The sequence below is a fragment of the Lissotriton vulgaris genome, chromosome 1_1 (assembly GCF_964263255.1).
Source record: "Lissotriton vulgaris chromosome 1_1, aLisVul1.2, whole genome shotgun sequence".
NCBI lineage: Eukaryota > Metazoa > Chordata > Amphibia > Caudata > Salamandridae > Lissotriton > Lissotriton vulgaris.
The window spans coordinates 991,609,596-991,629,116 of record NC_141685.1 but is presented as its reverse complement, the minus strand read 5'-3'; the positions used below and the strand labels follow the sequence as shown (position 1 = coordinate 991,629,116).

At 49.2% G+C, this 19,521-nt stretch overlaps 1 protein-coding gene across 1 annotated transcript in view; it reads left to right on the top strand.

Annotated features, from left to right (window-relative positions):
* Window positions 1-19,521, top strand: part of LOC147748365 (volume-regulated anion channel subunit LRRC8C-like) — a 290,742-nt gene that overhangs the window by 247,246 nt on the left and 23,975 nt on the right. The window lies entirely within an intron of this gene.

Sequence of the window (19,521 nt, the reverse complement as noted above, 5' to 3'; positions counted from 1 at the left end):
ACTGGCAAATATTACCAAACTTGAATAGTACTAAAAGTAATCAATAACACCTAAGACCTCCTTCGACACTGCCTTTCTCTACCACCAGCCTCTTTGCCCTAAAAACACTTATCTTCCATTTACTATTAATGTATCAACTAAATATTTCTGAAATTGCATATAAATATATACAATATAGTTATATGCTACAACAATTATAGGTTTACACCTATAATACTACTACATATCTAGATATATAGTATATACTACTATATCTACATATATAGTACTATATATAAATACCTACTAGACTACCAAAAGTTTACAAGTTGATCAAATTCTGTGTATTAAAGGTATGCTATTTATTATTTATATGTGTTTATTACTACAAACTGTATTTACTATATGAACTAAAAATGAAACTTACCATGTCACTTTGTGTTTACCTATATAATTGACTTTAACCTGTCATTAACTACTCTTGTACATCACACTTGTCTATGTTCAGTTTATTGGCAGGACTGCAATTGTAAACATGCTGCTTTACAAATATGCGGAATACCTTGAGCAGAATTGCTTTCCCAACATAATAGTAAACAACTTAACTGCTAAAGAAAAACAATAAGTCACACCTATTAAGGTAAGTTATACTATCTTATAGTTTATGTGTCAAAACTGTAAATATATACAAAGTAGTTTTTACAAATATTTCCATGCACATCCTGCCATCAAAATGTAAGTACATCACTGGCTGAGAGATAGTAATATACTCCCTGAAAAAAATACCACCAAACTGTTAATAACAGTAAACTTTGAGCATTTTATCTCTCCATGCTAAAGTTATTTATTATGAAAGTGTATAGGACCTGCATCTTTGCTACCAAGATAAACTTCCACCAGTATAAAGAAAATAATTAACAAAATGCTAAGTCTATTACTGCAGTACAACTTCATTTTAAACAATCTTAAATAGCACAAAAGTTACCATGTCACTTTGTGTTTACGTAAATAATTGATTTTAACATGTCATTGACTACTCTTGTACCTCATACTTGCTCTGTTCAATTTATTAACAGGACTGCAATTGTATACATGGGCATCACAAATATGCTTGATACCTTGAACAAAGTTCCCTCCTAACATAATAGTAAGCAACTTAACTGCTACATTAGCAATAAGTCAAAGATATTAAGGTAAGTTATACTTTATTATACTTCATATGTGAATACTATGATTTACTAAAAAGTAGTTATTATACAATTATTTCCATTTACATCCTTGCATACAAATGTAAGTACACCACTGCCTAGAGGAGAGTGGTACACTGCCTATAAAATTTCCCCCCAGACTTTTTAATAACAGTAAACTTTGAGCAAGTTATCTCTCCTTCAATAAGTTATTGTTCAATAAAAATACACTTCCTCACTGCCTTTCTCTGCCACCTACCACCTTGCATCATACTAACCAATAAGTAACACCTAAGACCTCCTTTCACACTACCATTCTCAACCTACTGCCTCCTTACCCTAACAATACTTATCTCCCAATTACTATCTGTCTGTTAACATACTATTTCTGAAATAAACATATACTGTATATAATTTGTTTATATGCTACCTCCATCATACATTTACAACTATAATAGTACTACAAATATATCTACTTCTACTAACAAAATATAATAACTAAAAACTATGCCAAGCAATACCAAAAACTCTAACTTAACTACTACGAGACCTATTGCATTGCAAATGCTTGTTCTTTTTGAAAACGATACAGCATGTGTGCGGGCTTTGAAGCCGCTCCGGGACGCTGTCGCGTTGTCTGCCTGTGAGGGCAAAACAAAAGGAGGCAATCGTTACTTGCCAAATACTTCGGCTGGCCGCGAAGCTGATCTAGCTCCCTCAACGGGGTTCTGGGCCTTAACCAACACGTTAACTATATCGAGGTCCGTACCTTTTTAAATTTTTAGGCAGCACCGAGTCTTTCTCCTTGATGCATCGCTTGTCGGCTGATGGCGACGGGCTTCCGGGTCCGCAAAAGGATCTCGGGAGTTGTAGTTTAGGAAGAGATTCAGACTCATTCCTATATACTATGAACGCGGAAATATCCGATTTTTTCTTTTTATTAAATACAAATTCATTACATATTGGATCTAAATTTAAATGACCATGTTCGATGGTTAGTTCATTTGTCGCAATGTAATTCCCTGTATACCGTGGTGCTGTAGTCCGACTTCCCGGTCCTAAAGGGGATCTCGGGAATTGTAGTGAAACAGTGATTTTTTCGTTTAAATGCTCGATATTTGTGGGATTCTTTCTTTGGACATGAACATTACATAAATGAACCCATAATGTTCAATAGTTAAAGGAAATCACATTTTGTCTATTTGCCTTGGTACAATTGGCTGCAAGGGACGGTGTTATCAACCGGCATTGTCACAATGCAGTAACACCTAGAAATAGCTTGCTTGTCTCGTTGTGCCGTATGATGTGTGAAATAAGAGCTATTTCGCAAAGATGAATTATAAGAGTGGTAAGAAGAAAAGTCTTATATTGTAGATTGTGTAGTCGAGTCAGACCAACTATTTAATTTGTCCTCATCAGATCAGTTTAAAAATTTCAGTACGTTCGTTGAGTCCATGTACAGCCGTATTGAATTTGACAATCAACATCGCCTCTCGTCTAGAAAGTTTAGCATTGAGGTCTCCTCCTCTTGCATCATTTTCTACCTTTAATATTATCGTTCAAGTAAGGTCTGCTTCTTTATGGTTCTGTAGACGCCAGTGATTAACCAAGGTGGCCGTCAATACGTTGTTCTTAATTCTTGATTCATGTTGTTTTATTCGCTATCGTACTTCCAGGTTGTTTTGCCTATATACACTAGATCAAATGGACATATGATTTTGTATATGACAAACCGTGATTTACAGTTGGTGAAAGATATAGACCCCGAGAGCAGCTGGCCCTCGACGCAGGGGTCCACATACAGGTCTGGTGGTGGCAGCTGGCGAGCAGCCACTCAGCCAGGACACTAGAGCATGGTCCTTTTTCAGGGGGCATCTCTAAGATGCCCTCTGTGCGCATTTTTCATTAAATCCCACACTGGCATCAGTGTAGGTTTAATGTGTTGAAAAGTTTGATACCAAATGTCTCTGTTTTCAGTGTAGCCATTATGGTGCTTTGGAGTTTGTAATGACAAACGCCGAGCACCACATACTCTTAATGGCATTACTGCATTTACAATGTCTAAGAAAGGACGCAGACACTGTAGGGGTACAGGGCTCATGCACCTGTACCGTTACCACTGGTATAGTGCACCCAGCACTAGGGATGACGGATCTGTGCCAGGGCAGTGGGTTGTAGGCATGGAGCACAGAGGTGTGTGCCATGTCAACTCTTCACTTTGTTCTGCACCAAACCACGCGGCCTGCAAAGGCAGTGTGTGTGTGTAGAGGTACAGGCCCTCTGAGGGTGGCACAATAATTGCTGCAGCCCTTAGAGGTCTTCCCTGGCCACTGTGCCCTGGTTAGCTGTGGTACCATTTACCAGGGGCTGACCAGTGGCCAGAGATGCCAATTGGGTTAGTTTTGGGGAAAGAACACATGCCCTGGTAACCTGATTGGCAGGGACCCAGGGCACATCAACTGAAAGTGCATCAGTAGTCTAGCAAAAAGGGGGGGGGGTTACTGCAACAGAAACCCACTTTCCTACACTTACGGAGAAACTAGGGCTCCCCAACCCTGTAAGTGCACAGCATATGGCCCAGCAGAATTTTCTTCTACATGTGAGACCGCCACAAGATTCCAATAGCCTGTTCCTAATAGTTTTCATCACAGTCTACAACTCATGTTTCCCATCCCCAATATTCTCCTGAAATCCCACTATGCTTTGTCACATTGTTTAGGGACATTATAGGGGGTGGGGGGGTTGGCAACAGGGGATGCTGCAGGAGTGGGCACATTGAGTGCCCTGTTTCAAGACAGTGCACTTCTGTCCTTTGATAGACTGCAAGAGGAAATGAGCTACCAGTGGGTAACTTCCTAGCCTCTAGCTGTTAGTTAGCTGAACTGGCTCAGCTATAGCATGTGATGGAGACAGAGCCGGAACAGAACCCACTGATACACACACTCCACATCATGGGTAGAGGCTGTCGGCTAATCATGGTGTTTGTCCGCTCCTGGGGTTAAGTTCAGCACTGCAGGGGCCAATGGACAGCACAGGAGCTGCACCACCAGCGCACTCGGGCGGCCAGGTGCAGGGTGCAAAATGGACGCCGGGACCCTGTGCTTTCCAATGGAGACATTTTGTGTCAGGAAGATGCTGCAGACTCGGTCAGGGAGACTGTCTGAAGGTGATCACTGTGAGAAGTTGGCCCGATATGCAACGTTCGCTATTCTAGCGACCGCTATGTATCGTTCCAACGACCCTTATGGTGTTTGGTTGTAAGTCAACCTATAGACCAGCTATCCTAGTAGCGTGGATACGAGCAGTCTAAGGCTAAAGACTCGAGAGGGCGTGTTAAGCCAGCTGTTTACCACACATGTACCCCTTGAACACCCAGTGAAAGGACACCACACAAGTGTTATGAAAATAAACAGTATATTTATTAAGAATCACAACAGCCCTGTACTCTTTATGAGGACAGGGTACTTAGCACAAACCAAATCTCTTTAGTAAATACTTTAAGCGCACAGTTAAAACAAGTGTCCGAGGACACGGAAAGGTTAAGGCAAGTCGGAAGCGAGGGACTCGGGACCCTAGAGTAAGGAGGCTATACAGGCACTGAAATGCCGAGTTACCTAGCCACGAGGGCTGCGGCTGCACAAGTCTTACAGGCGTCGGGGTCTTCGCTGACGAGCCAGGAGCCGGAAGAGAAAGGAGTTGCTGGCCGGCGACCAGTGCTGAATAGTTCGTAGAGATCCAAGCCTGGATCGGAGATTGTTGAAACCTGAAAGCAGAGGGGACCAAGTTCGTACTACTAGCCAGTAGTCAGAGGGTACCAGGAAGGCACCTGTTGGCCGTCACCTCGACCAGGTGAGTGGGCGACGCTAGGCTCTGCAGTCTCGGACCAGGAGGCGTTGTCGGCGACCACGGTGGAGGTGCGAGCTGTCCCACGACGGATGTCGCTGTCGGCGTCTCGAGTGGACCAGGAGGGTCCGGGGTGCTTCTCGAAAAGATGGAAGCAAGGGCCAGTCTAGAGCAACCAGACCGGCAGTGAGGATTCTCGGATGTCGTCACAGAAGGACACAAGCCAGCGGCTAGTGACCAGACAACGTGCTGAGCAGCGAGCAGAAGGGCCCCACGCAGATCGTGGAGATGCTGGGAGACTGCACTTCGGTGCTGGAGCGGCTCAGGGTCGGGGCTTCTCGGACCCCAGAGCACTCACCAGAGAGTTACCTCGATGGTCGTGCTGGTTTTTAAGAGCGTGCAGGTTCTGATGATGGCCGGTCCCTCGAGGTCTCGTCGCACCCACAGATCACAGCTGAGCTGATGACGTGGGTAGAGGTCAGAGATGCCAGGGAAGCCGGTTCTCGTCGAGCTGGGCCGTCGGATTCCTTGAGGAAGGACTTACAGCAAACCGCAGAGTTCTTAGATGGTGCCCGCTGATGCAGGGTGACTACTCCTTAGCCACAAGGGAGAAATCTTGAGAAGAGTCTTGAAGTCCTTTCGTAGAAAGTATTCTTGATTCAAAGATGATCTAATTTGGAAGGGTCCCCGCTCCAGCCTTTATCCTAAAGAAAGGGGTGGGTACATGACTAGGTCCTGCCCTAAGGGTGGGACCAGGAAGGGGGGTAGTTACGCCCCTCTCCCCTGCCGGACTTTCCCCAGGCCAGGGCTGTCGCCCCTGGAACTGGTTCTAACCGGCAGATGCGTAGTGAGCACCGGGGTGCCACTCCGCAGTCACCTTCTCGCAAAAGCCCTACCTACCCAGAATACACAAACCCTGTCTGGGACGGTGCGAACACCGCCCTTGACAGGAAACCCTTTGTCCAAGTGCTCCTCGCTGGAAGGACTCCCAGCAGCAGGAGGTCAGACTCGTGTCTGTGGTGGCAGCATCCATTTTGTGGAGCTGAGGCTTTCGTTAACTTTAACCGGGGTTCACAGTTACGTACATGTCGTGTCCCTCTAGAAGGGCGGAATGCTAACCTCGTCGCCAGAGTTGACACCTTACTCGACATGTCTTGATAACGCGACACCGAAGTTACCGATGTGGCACGCGTTATCATGGAACAGCCATTGGGTCTTTTCTCCGCAAGCTGCAACCGGCTCGGCTCGGGCCAGAACACAGTTCACGCGAGCCCATGCACTCTGCCTTCAGGATTGTCAAGGCCTGCCATAGGAGTGACTGATAGGGACTCGGGTGTCCATTGTATGGTTAGATATAGAGCTACTATATCTAAAGCAAAGGGTGATTACACGACTTCGCCCCAGCTGTCATGCAGCCAGTTGTGTCAAATTTAGGAGGCCAGCCAGGGGTGGCATAATACATGCTGCAGCCCCTGGCAGCCCTGGGTACACCTATGCCCTGAGTTACAGGGTCTGATAAGGTGGCCCAGTACCAATTGGTAAATGCACCTAGGGCACATATCGTAATTTAGAGAGAGAACAGCCAGGCTGTGGGTCTGATTGGCAGGCCCACAGCCAGAGAAAGTCGTAAACCAGTGAAACAAAAGCAAAAAATCTGGGTGATCATAGGATTGCAGACCCTACTCTCCTACATGACCCCCCCCCAAACGTCGGAACAACTAGCTAACCTTGACCAGGTGAGTCTTCTTGTTCTAAGTGGAAATATCTGGAGAGCCCATCGGCATTGCCATGATCAGTACCAGGTCTGTGTTCCACTGTGAAGTCCATCCCCTGTAGGGAAATGGACCACCTAAGCAGTTTGGGGTTTTCACCCTTCATCTGATTTAGCCACAAGAGGGGCTTATGGTCGGTCTGAATCTTGAAGTGAGTGCCAAACAAGTATGGCCTCAGCTTCTTCAGGGCCCAAACCACAGCAAAGGCCTCCCTCTCAATAGCTGACCAATTTTTCTCTCTAGGGGTCAGCCGTCTGCTTATAAAAGCAATGGGCTGGTCTTGACCATCAAAATTCAGTTGAGAAAGAACAGCTCCCACACCCAACTCAGAAGCCTCTGTTTGGACAATGAATGGTTTGGAGTAGTCCGGACTCTTGAGGATAGGCGCCGTGCACATGGCCTGCTTTAGGTCATCGAATGCTTTTTGACAGCTCGCTGTCCACTGAACCTTTTTTGGCATTTTCTTACTTGTCAGTTCATTTAATGGTGTCACGATGGAACCATAGTTCCTGACAAACTTCCTATAGTAACCAGTCAGGCCCAAGAAAGCTCGAACCTGAGTCTGGGTTGTTGGAGGAGCCCAGTCCCTGATTGACTGTATCTTGCTCTCCAGTGGCTGAACCTGACCTCCACCTACAAGGTGGCCCAGGTATACAACCTGTGTCTGCCCTATCTGGCACTTGGTGGCCTTGATAGTGAGGCCTGCTGCTTGCAGCGCCTCCAATGTCTTCCGCAGGTGGACCAGGTGATCCTCCCAGGTGGAGCTAAAGACAGCAATATCGTCAAGATACGCCGCACAGAAGTCATCCAGCCCAGTAAGGACGTGATTCACCAACCGTTGGAAGGTGGCAGGTGCATTTTTCAGACCAAAGGGCATCACCACGAACTGATAATGCCCACCAGGGGTTGAAAATGCTGTTTTAGGCTTGGCGTCCTCAGCTAACCTGATTTGCCAATACCCAGCTGTCAGGTCAAACGTACTTAAGTAGTTGGCCGAGGCCAGCCTATCAATAAGCTCGTCTGCCCTTGGTATTGGGTGGGCGTCAGTCTTAGTGACTGCATTGAGACCCCTGTAGTCTACGCAGAACCTCATCTCTCTCTTACCACCCTGGGTGTGAGGTTTCGGCACTAGAACTACGGGACTAGCCCAAGGGCTATCCGAGGGTTCAATGACTCCCAGCTCCAACATTTTCTGCACTTCACTTTTGATGCAGTCTCTAACGTGATCAGGCTGCCTGTAGATTTTACTCTTTACGGGCAAGCTGTCACCAGTGTCGACCTCATGGGTACACCAATCGGTCTGACTGGGTGTTAGAGAAAACAGATGTCGGAACGACTGAAGAACCTGTTTACAGTCGCTCTGTTGATGTTCGGAGAGGCTGCCACAAAAGACAACACCATCTACCGAGCCATCGTCAGGATTCTGAGAGAGCAGGTCGGGGAGAGGGTCACTCTCCTCTTCCTGTCCCTCATCTAGGGCCATGAGCAAACTCATGTCCTTCCTGTCGACATATGCTTTTAGCCTGTTGACATGAAGCACCCTGTGGGGGCTCCGGGGAGTTCCCAGGTCGACCAGGTAGGTGACCTCTCCCTTTTTCTCCAGGATGGTGTGGGGCCCGGACCATTTGTCCTTGAGTGCTGCTGGGGCCACTGGCTCCAACACCCACACCTTCTGTCCGGGCTGGTAAACAGTCAAGACAGCCTTTTGGTCATGCCAAGTTTTTTGGAGTTCTTGGCTGGCCTTAAGGTTTTCGGATGCCTTCTCCATGTATTCAGCCATCCGCGAGCGGAGGCCGAGCACATAGTCCACTATGTTGGCTGCAGGCTTTTTGAGAGGTCTCTCCCATCCTTCCTTCACCAAACACAGGGGTCCTCTTACAGGATGCCCGTACAAAAGTTCAAAAGGGCTGTAGCCAACCCCCTTCTGTGGGACTTCTCTGTAGGCGAACAAGAGGCAGGGGATCAGGACGTCCCATCTACGCCGAAGCTTTTCCGGTAGTCCATGAATCATCCCTTTTAGGGTCCTGTTGAATCTCTCAACAAGCCCATTGCATTGTGGATGATAGGGTGTAGTGAACTTGTAGTTGACACCACATTCCTTCCACATAGCAGTTAAGTAGCTCGACATAAAGTTTGCACCTCTGTCGGAGACGACCTCCTTAGGGAAGCCCACTCTGGAGAACACTCCAACTAGGGCTCTTGCCACAACAGGTGCTGTAGTGGTCCTAAGGGGAATAGCTTCAGGATACCTGGTGGCATGATCCACTACCACCAGTATAAACTTGTGCCCTGATGCTGTTGGTGGTTCCATGGGACCGACGATGTCGATCCCCACCCGTTCAAAGGGCACCCCCACCACAGGCATTGGTATAAGGGGGGCCTTTGTCGTGCCACCTGACTTACCACTGGCTTGGCAAGTGACACAGGAGCGGCAAAACTCCTTGGTATCTTCATTCATGTGAGGCCAGTGAAAGTGCGAGACAAGCCTGTCCCACGTTTTCGTCTGGCCTAAGTGACCTGCTAAGGGAATCTCGTGGGCCAAGGTAAGTAGGAAACCACGCTGAGACAAGGGGACGACCAGCCTCCTGGTCATGCCAGGCTTGGGGTCTCTTGACTCAGTGTACAGGAGTCCATCTTCCCAGTATACCTTGTGGGTACCTGTGGCGTTCCCAGCAGCCTCAGCAGCAGCCTGCTGTCTGAGGGGTTCAAGAGAAGGGCAGTCTAACTGGTCCTTCCCCAGGTCTTCCCTTGAGGGTCCCCCTGAGCCCAAGAATTCAACTTGATCAAGTTCGAACTCCCGAGGCTCAGTTTCCCTCAATTCCTGTAGGTCAGCCTCCTCTGAGACTTGATCCTCGACCTGGGGCAAGGGGGAAGGCGCCGCCTTAACCCTACTGCTCTTTTTCTTGGGAGGTGTCTGGTCCGTTGTTCCAGGATCCAGCACCTGTTCAGTGGGGCATTTCCTGACCTGCGACCTAGTCACAGCGAACACATGTGCTGGCAAACCTAACATTTCCATGTGAGTCCGGTGCTCCACTTCTGACCATTGTGACGACTCCAAATCATTGCCCAACAAACAATCCACTGGGAGGTCTGGACTAACTACAACCTTCTTTTGGCCAGTTACCCCTCCCCAGGAGAAAGCTACAATTGCCATACTGTGATTGGTAGTGACATTGCTTGCATTGGTCACCAGGAATTCTGTACCTGGCATGATCTGTCCAGGGTCCACAAAGTTAGGCGTCACCATGGTGACGCTGGCACAAGTGTCCCTATAGGCCTGAGCCATCTTTCCATTTATGAAAGGCGTCTGTCTGTATTTGCCCAAGGTATTGGGGCTTACGTCAGGGGACACGTCCACGTCCCCTGTACTGACAAGGACAGCCTGAGTGAGCGTGCCAACTAAGTTGTCACGCCCCTCAGAACCCAGGGTTAACCCTACTAAACCCTTGGGAGGCGCACTACCACTGCTGACTGTACTAGGGGGCACAGGTGCCTTAGGGGCTGCAGTGGCAGGAGTCTGCCCTCCTCCTTTCTTGGTGCACTCACTAAACCAGTGAGATTTACTTTTACAGTACTGGCACCATCTTTTGGATTGGCCTTCTTTCTTCTTTTGGGGAGCCTGACCCCCACCCTCTTTGGGTTGTTGGGGACCTGTCGAAGACTTCTGGTCATTTTGTTCCCCCTTAGAATCTTTACCCTTCTGGTCTGCTTTCTTCTGACCACCTTGATTCTGGCCCTGGTTCTGTTTAACTCTCGTACGAACCCATTTGTCTGCCTTCTGCCCCAATTCTTGGGGAGAGGTCAGATCCGAGTCGACAAGATGCTGATGCAACAACTGGTTCTGACAATTGTTTAAAATTTGTTCTCTCATCATCAAATTATACAATCCTTTGTAATCAGTAACCTTACTGCCCAGCAACCAGCCCTCAAAAGCCTTAGTGGCACAATCGACAAAATCAGACCAATCTTGAGACTGCGTTTTCTGGGTATCCCTGAACAGCACCCTGTACTGCTCAGTGGTTAGGCCGAACCCTTCAACGAGTGTATTCTTCAAGACTTGGTAATTATTAGCGTCCTCTACCCTTGTGGTGAGGAGCTTGTCTCTTCCTTTACCTTCAAAGGAGAGCCACAAGATAGCTGCCCACTGACTCTGGGGAACACCTTGCACAGTGCAGGCCCTCTCCAAAGCAGTAATCCATTTGTGGATGTCGTCCCCTTGTTTAAAGGGGGGCACTATCTTCCCAAGGTGTTTCGTATCGAAACTCTTTTCCCTATTACTAGGTACATTGCTGCCACCAGTGGGGATTGCCCCACTTAACTGTTGCTCTCTAGCGAAAGCAAGCTTTTCCTTGGCCAGGGCAAGTTCTTCCCTTTCGATCCTTAGATTAGCTGCCCTTTCTTTCGCTTCGTACACTCTCCTCTGAGGGGACGTCATCCCTCTTTGAGAAGAGTTGTGAGAGCCGTTGGTATGAAGGGATCTGCCAGAGTCTCTTGACAGAGATCGGGCTCGTCCATTCCCCAGGTTAAGCGGAACCGACAGTAGCGCCGGGGTTCCCCCAGTACCACTATCGTGTCTGCTTAAGTTGGACCGTGTCAGTCTGACGACTTCTACCTGTCCCTTATCTGCCTCGTCCCCAGAGAGATCCTCATCCTCATCCTCCTCCACATCCTCGTTCTCGGTTGCGAGGTGAATGAGGTCAGGATCGTCCCGGGTTCCCTCGAGGGGAGGCATGTCTCCTTCTGGATTAGAAGAGCTACGAAGTTTCTCAGCTCTTCTGGCATCATAAGTCTCCAAGAGACCAATCAGAAAGGACGTTGTGGGGTTAGACCCCTGCTGAATCTTCCGGGAGTGACACAATCGTCTTAACTCCTTGAAGCTCAGCACAGTATATCCTGAAGGGATGACCTGTGGAGGGTCAACTGACACAAGGGGAGACTCAGAGTTTCCTCCTTGGCCCGACATACTGTTTCTAGTGTGGTGTAAGTGATGCACCTACCTACACTATGGGTTTTCCTACTGATCCCTTGCTAAGAGTTGTAGCCAAGGTGTGCTAAGCCTTGAGGAGCTACAACAGCTGGTTCAGTAGAACTCAGAGTATTCTAAGCTTCAGTTATATGTACTAACAGTACTTGCGCGATCTTTCAACAAGATATTCTTAGGATACGTGTGGTAACACAACAGCAAGCTCAAATCCCAACCGCTGCTCACCAATGTGAGAAGTTGGCCCGATATGCAACGTTCGCTATTCTAGCGACCGCTATGTATCGTTCCAACGACCCTTATGGTGTTTGGTTGTAAGTCAACCTATAGACCAGCTATCCTAGTAGCGTGGATACGAGCAGTCTAAGGCTAAAGACTCGAGAGGGCGTGTTAAGCCAGCTGTTTACCACACATGTACCCCTTGAACACCCAGTGAAAGGACACCACACAAGTGTTATGAAAATAAACAGTATATTTATTAAGAATCACAACAGCCCTGTACTCTTTATGAGGACAGGGTACTTAGCACAAACCAAATCTCTTTAGTAAATACTTTAAGCGCACAGTTAAAACAAGTGTCCGAGGACACGGAAAGGTTAAGGCAAGTCGGAAGCGAGGGACTCGGGACCCTAGAGTAAGGAGGCTATACAGGCACTGAAATGCCGAGTTACCTAGCCACGAGGGCTGCGGCTGCACAAGTCTTACAGGCGTCGGGGTCTTCGCTGACGAGCCAGGAGCCGGAAGAGAAAGGAGTTGCTGGCCGGCGACCAGTGCTGAATAGTTCGTAGAGATCCAAGCCTGGATCGGAGATTGTTGAAACCTGAAAGCAGAGGGGACCAAGTTCGTACTACTAGCCAGTAGTCAGAGGGTACCAGGAAGGCACCTGTTGGCCGTCACCTCGACCAGGTGAGTGGGCGACGCTAGGCTCTGCAGTCTCGGACCAGGAGGCGTTGTCGGCGACCACGGTGGAGGTGCGAGCTGTCCCACGACGGATGTCGCTGTCGGCGTCTCGAGTGGACCAGGAGGGTCCGGGGTGCTTCTCGAAAAGATGGAAGCAAGGGCCAGTCTGGAGCAACCAGACCGGCAGTGAGGATTCTCGGATGTCGTCACAGAAGGACACAAGCCAGCGGCTAGTGACCAGACAACGTGCTGAGCAGCGAGCAGAAGGGCCCCACGCAGATCGTGGAGATGCTGGGAGACTGCACTTCGGTGCTGGAGCGGCTCAGGGTCGGGGCTTCTCGGACCCCAGAGCACTCACCAGAGAGTTACCTCGATGGTCGTGCTGGTTTTTAAGAGCGTGCAGGTTCTGATGATGGCCGGTCCCTCGAGGTCTCGTCGCACCCACAGATCACAGCTGAGCTGATGACGTGGGTAGAGGTCAGAGATGCCAGGGAAGCCGGTTCTCGTCGAGCTGGGCCGTCGGATTCCTTGAGGAAGGACTTACAGCAAACCGCAGAGTTCTTAGATGGTGCCCGCTGATGCAGGGTGACTACTCCTTAGCCACAAGGGAGAAATCTTGAGAAGAGTCTTGAAGTCCTTTCGTAGAAAGTATTCTTGATTCAAAGATGATCTAATTTGGAAGGGTCCCCGCTCCGGCCTTTATCCTAAAGAAAGGGGTGGGTACATGACTAGGTCCTGCCCTAAGGGTGGGACCAGGAAGGGGGGTAGTTACGCCCCTCTCCCCTGCCGGACTTTCCCCAGGCCAGGGCTGTCGCCCCTGGAACTGGTTCTAACCGGCAGATGCGTAGTGAGCACCGGGGTGCCACTCCGCAGTCACCTTCTCGCAAAAGCCCTACCTACCCAGAATACACAAACCCTGTCTGGGACGGTGCGAACACCGCCCTTGACAGGAAACCCTTTGTCCAAGTGCTCCTCGCTGGAAGGACTCCCAGCAGCAGGAGGTCAGACTCGTGTCTGTGGTGGCAGCATCCATTTTGTGGAGCTGAGGCTTTCGTTAACTTTAACCGGGGTTCACAGTTACGTACATGTCGTGTCCCTCTAGAAGGGCGGAATGCTAACCTCGTCGCCAGAGTTGGTGAGAGGGCAGCATCCCGATTCGTATGACACCTTACTCGACATGTCTTGATAACGCGACACCGAAGTTACCGATGTGGCACGCGTTATCATGGAACAGCCATTGGGTCTTTTCTCCGCAAGCTGCAACCGGCTCGGCTCGGGCCAGAACACAGTTCACGCGAGCCCATGCACTCTGCCTTCAGGATTGTCAAGGCCTGCCATAGGAGTGACTGATAGGGACTCGGGTGTCCATTGTATGGTTAGATATAGAGCTACTATATCTAAAGCAAAGGGTGATTACACGACTTCGCCCCAGCTGTCATGCAGCCAGTTGTGTCAAATTTAGGAGGCCAGCCAGGGGTGGCATAATACATGCTGCAGCCCCTGGCGGCCCTGGGTACACCTATGCCCTGAGTTACAGGGTCTGATAAGGTGGCCCAGTACCAATTGGTAAATGCACCTAGGGCACATATCGTAATTTAGAGAGAGAACAGCCAGGCTGTGGGTCTGATTGGCAGGCCCACAGCCAGAGAAAGTCGTAAACCAGTGAAACAAAAGCAAAAAATCTGGGTGATCATAGGATTGCAGACCCTACTCTCCTACAATCACCAGCTGGAGAGGTAAGCTGGCATCTTGGGGGATGCCAGGACATGGTTGGTTGAGCCACCCAAGGCTGTGGGGCTTCAGGTGCAATGGTGTCTTCTGGCGTCTGGTTTTATTACCAGCTCTGGTCGCGGTCAAGGGACCCTTCTGGTTGAGGCTGCAGGCATTGTCTGGATTCTTAAGGGAGGTTGGGGATCACCAGATTCCAGGTCAGGATCACTGGGGAGACCTCCTTGAGGTGTTGGGCCACTTGAGCTGGGCTGTAGGCTTCGGGTGCAGAGTGGTGCAGAATTGCGGAGTCGATGGAATCCGGATTCTGCAGGGGAGTCTGGTTGAGCAAGTTTGGTACACATGGGAGTCAGAGTCTGTGGGCAGGTCCTCCAGGCTCTGGGGGTTGCTGGCTGCTGGAATCGCCATGGTTCTAGCTGTATGCAGTTTGTAGACGTGACAGGCCGGTAGAGCTGGGGCCAAGGCAGTTGGTGTCCTCTTCACCTTCCAAGGTCTGCATAGCTCTTCGGTCCTTCTTTTTTCTTCCTAGAATCTGAGGAGGCAAGGTTCAGGGGCGCCCCTAAATACTAGATTTAGGGATGTTAAAGGAGTGTGCAGGTCGGGACCAATAGTTCCCTTCCTTGGGGTGAGTATAACCCCTATTATGCCACCTTCCAGTGGGAGGGGGCATGAGCCTCTTCCCAACTGGTTGAGGCCCCTCATCTTCAAGATGGAGGTGACTGAGATGTGTGCTTCATGTCGCCTCCCTCTCCTGAGGGGTGGGGTTGGCATAGGTGGGCACACCTCTCTTCCTATCTTGGATTCTCGCTGATTCTCCCTCCTAAAGTGGGGGTCAGAACCAGTGGGAGCCAGTTGCTGGGGGCAGCAAAAGGCAGGGACAGCGTTGAAAGTCAGCAGGCCTTTGAAGCTTCCCCTCTCCTGGACCCAGCATATCCTGGAGTAGGGAGCATGGCACCGCTGCACAAGATGGCCTTTGTTTCGGGACCCAGAGAGTGGAGGTTCGCTACCCAGGGGTCCAGAAACTTGTCTGGTGGTGGCAAATGGCGGGTAACCATTCAGGAACCACACCAGGGCTGGTCAACTTTCAGGGGGCATCTCTAAGATAGCCTCTGGGTCCATTTTTCATTAAATCACACACTGGCATCAGTGTGGGTTTAATGTGCTGAGACGTTTGCTACCAAACTTCCGAGTTTTTAGTAAAGGCATTATGGAGGTGTCGAGTTTGCAGTGACTAACTTCCAGACCATATACTCTTTACTACACTTACAATAGGCTTGGAAACTGTGGGGGTACAGGGCTCATGCCTCTGTACCCTCACCTTAGGGCTAGTGCACCTTGCCAGAGGGGTGACTTACCTAGGCGTTGGATTGCAGATATGGCTCACAGCAATGTGTGCCATGCCGACTCTTCACTTTTCTCTGCATCAAAACACGCAGCCTGCAGTGGCAGTGTGTGTGGGTTAAGATGCAGGGCCTCTAGGGGTGGCACAACAAGTGCTGCAGCCCTTAGAGTCCTTCCCTGGTCACAGTGCCCTTGGTACCCATGGTACCTTTCACAAGGGGCTTACCTGTGGCCAGGGATTGTGCCAATTGAGGATACAAAGGTACAGTCTTGGGAAAGAATACATGAACTGGGAACCTGATTGGGTCTGACCCAGGGCACATCAAGTCAGGTTGCATCAGATGTCAGGTAAAAAGTGGGGGGTAACCATCCAAAAAAGGGGCATTTTTGTACACATGGCCAATGCGAAAGCGCGCAGGGTAGAACATGGCATACAGACTTCCGGCTTTTTGGAATTGGCATTTAATGGGCAAATATTCCCTCCTCACTGCCTATATTGTAGCTGTAAAGTCTGGGAAGAATGACACCTGGTATCCCTGATAATTAAGTTCCTTCTTCTCCCACGATAATCTGAGCACTGCATCTCAGTCGCGGTAATTGTGTAACTTGGTGATAATGGGGCGCGGAGTAGATTCCAGTGGCGGTCTCACCACTAGAGAGCTGTGGGCATGTTCTACCACTAGTGTGTGAGACATATTTTCTTGGCTGAACTGTGTGGTGATCATCTGTTTCACAAAAAGTTCCCATCATCCTGTGTTGGCAGACTACAGAATACCGGTGATGCGCAGGGTATTGCACCTTGAGCGCGCTTCTAAATCCTCAACCCTTGCCTGAATTACAGCCAAAACTTTTTCCATATCAAAACATTTCGCACTCACAGTATGGAGCTCATCCTTCCCTATAGATATCCGTTGCTTCTAGATGATTGTTTATCCAACTTGGCAGACATATGGTCATGGCACAAGTCCTATAAAAAGAAGTGGGGGTACTAACAATATGCAAATGACCTGATGACGTCATGAAAAGCAGAGCTCGCACGTTTCCTACGTCCAGTCCAGGTTTTTCTTCTGTATTCTGGAACTTGTAGTCCTGCTTATCCCATTGGAAAATGCGCAAATAAAGACATTGTATACAAAGTAAAAACCTGGACTGAGGGAACAACTCACGCAAGATTCTGGGAAAGCTGGGGGCTCTGCATTACTAGAGGAAGCTGCATCACGGCTAAATCAAATACCCACACTAGATAGCAAAGAATCGCTGTGAATGCTGCACGATTAACAAAGTCCTTCGCCGATTTGTGTTTTAAAGTCACAGGAAGGCAAATGAACGCTGTTTCATATTACTGCAATTAGGACAATACCGCTTACACGAACAGTGTCCTTTTCCATCCACGCTCGTGGGGCCCAAGTTCTTGGCAGGGGGGACGGCGACCACCCTGTGAAAAGAGTGGGGGACGCCACCCCCCCGCGTGGACCCCCGACTCAAGCCCTGCATATGGTCCATTCTCATGTTGAGAGAGTCTATTTTCCCATCCATTGATTGGAGACTTTGTTACATAGCCCGCAATGTTGCCTCAAGAGCAGACGTGCCTTGTGGTTCATCTTCTCGGTCGGAGTTTCTTTGTGGACCTTGTGGGGTTTTGTCAGTCCTCCTGTCCTTGAACGTGAGGCATGTTTGTTTTTTTCCACATTCCCCAGGACTGTTTTCTTGGCTGTGTCTCCGTCTGTGCCATCACCTCACTCCCAGAAGCCTCTTGAGCCGGGCCCTAGCAGTTGAGCCATAGTTTATGTGCCATGTGGTGCTTGCCGCTTGTAAAGGCAGTGTGCCTGCACTGCTGACTTTACATGCAGGCAGGTGCTGGATTTCTCTTTCATGATTAGCCAGGATCTATTATGCCTTAGATGTGAGTTAGTGACCAACGTGTACTCCTAGTCTACGCACTGCCTAGTGCTCCGGCACACCCAAACTTTTCTTCAGGCAGCCTTTGGCGACTTGTACTCCGCAGACAGGGGGCGATGCCACAGCAACACAGCGAAGCACCACCATACATTAATGCTCCATCTCTGTATCCTCCCGTATGCCAAGGCTCATCATAGTGGCAGACACTCATGACAGCGCAGATCTGTTGTGCCTGTGAGACACAAGCTGTCCCAGGCAGGATGAGTGTCACCAGATTGGGGCCCAAACACACCAGTGACCAGCCACCCAGAGCTGTGCCCCGTCCCCAGCTTCATCCGTCCAATCAGGCACGCTATCTTTGAAGTGGCAGTCTCTCCCGCTGGGATTTCTGTTAGTCATGCGTCCTGCCACCTCGACTTCCAGCACTTCAGGCAACATGCCACTTTTTAGGTCTCAACCTACAGTATTGCTTTAGCAATGCTTGTTTGTCGAGATTCTAGTAAGGCGTCCGAACAGTCTCCCCAAACTGCGGATTCGATACAGTTCATGCGAGCCAGGCGCGTGCACATCGCCAGGCGCGTACACATCGCCATGCGCGTGAACATCACCAGGCACATCCCACACCATGCCTCGGCATCAGACTTCAAAGGAAGCCGCTCCCCCAGCCCCACCCCCATCAGACTTCAAAGGAATGCGCTCCCCTGCCACAGCAATGCCAAGTGCTTGTTTCTTTAGTGCAGAGCACACCATTAGTGTTTGCGAGCCATCTCAATTGAGTATATCCACCCCATAACTTCATGTTACTCTCTGTTGTTGCCTGATAGCTTCTCCCTGCGCCTCTATTTTGCACTTGCCTATGTTCCTTTTGCTAATGCTGTTCCCCATGCTGCCTTTGTGTCCCCTCACAGCCCTCCCGCTGTTGCTTTCGTGTCGCTCCCCCGCCGCCGCCACAGCAATGCCGAGTGCTTGTTTCTTTAATGCAGAGCACTCCATTAGTGTTTGTGAGCCATCTCAATTGAGTATACCCACCCCATAACTCCATGTTACTCTCTGTTGTTGCCTGATAGCTTCTCCCTACTCCTCTATTTTGCACTTGCCTATGTTCCTTTTGCTAATGCTGTTCCCCACGCTGCCTTGGTGTCCCCTCACCAGCCCTCCCGCTGTTGCTTTCATGTCCAACACTTGTTGTTTCTATGTTTACCCCCATCCTCCCCTTTGGTGCTTCGTTGTTTGCCCCCTCCCTCTGGGATGTTGCGTCACAGTATCTAGTGCTGCTTCTGATACCGTCGGGACCCCCGACCCTCCCATCTGCCCACTTCAGGAAAAAAACATTTTTGGGGCCTTTTCTTTTCTGTTAGGTTACCGATCCAACTCCGATTGGCAACTAAAAAGAAAAAATGCTGTCTGCGTAATTTTTTGGGTGGGTGCATGCGTATTGCGCACTTCTACAGAAGAATGTGCGGCTGTGTCAAAGGATTTTAATTTGCTTTTTTTTTTTTTTACTGTTTGATTGTGGGGCGCATGGACGTTTTATTGATCATGAGTGGACTTGAAAAAACAATATTCGCAGAAGGACTAAGACTAAAATAGTTCGAACTGTTGATGGTGCACCATTAACTTCAGATCTGGTAAGAAACGCTTCTTTCAGATGACAGGTCTCTTTTGAAGATTGTATTAACGGTACTTCTGGATAAAATAGCCTCTCCTAATTATGCTATGGCTTTTGGCATTCCTTGGCTAAGGAGATATAGTCCACATGTCAATTTCGCTACTGTGATCATATCTGTCATGATCATTCTGGAGTCTAACTGAGGAGACTAAAGAGATTTCCTGTCAACTTCTAATTTAATTATAGCTAAACTCTCTTCTGTGCTACCTCAGTTCAAAGCAT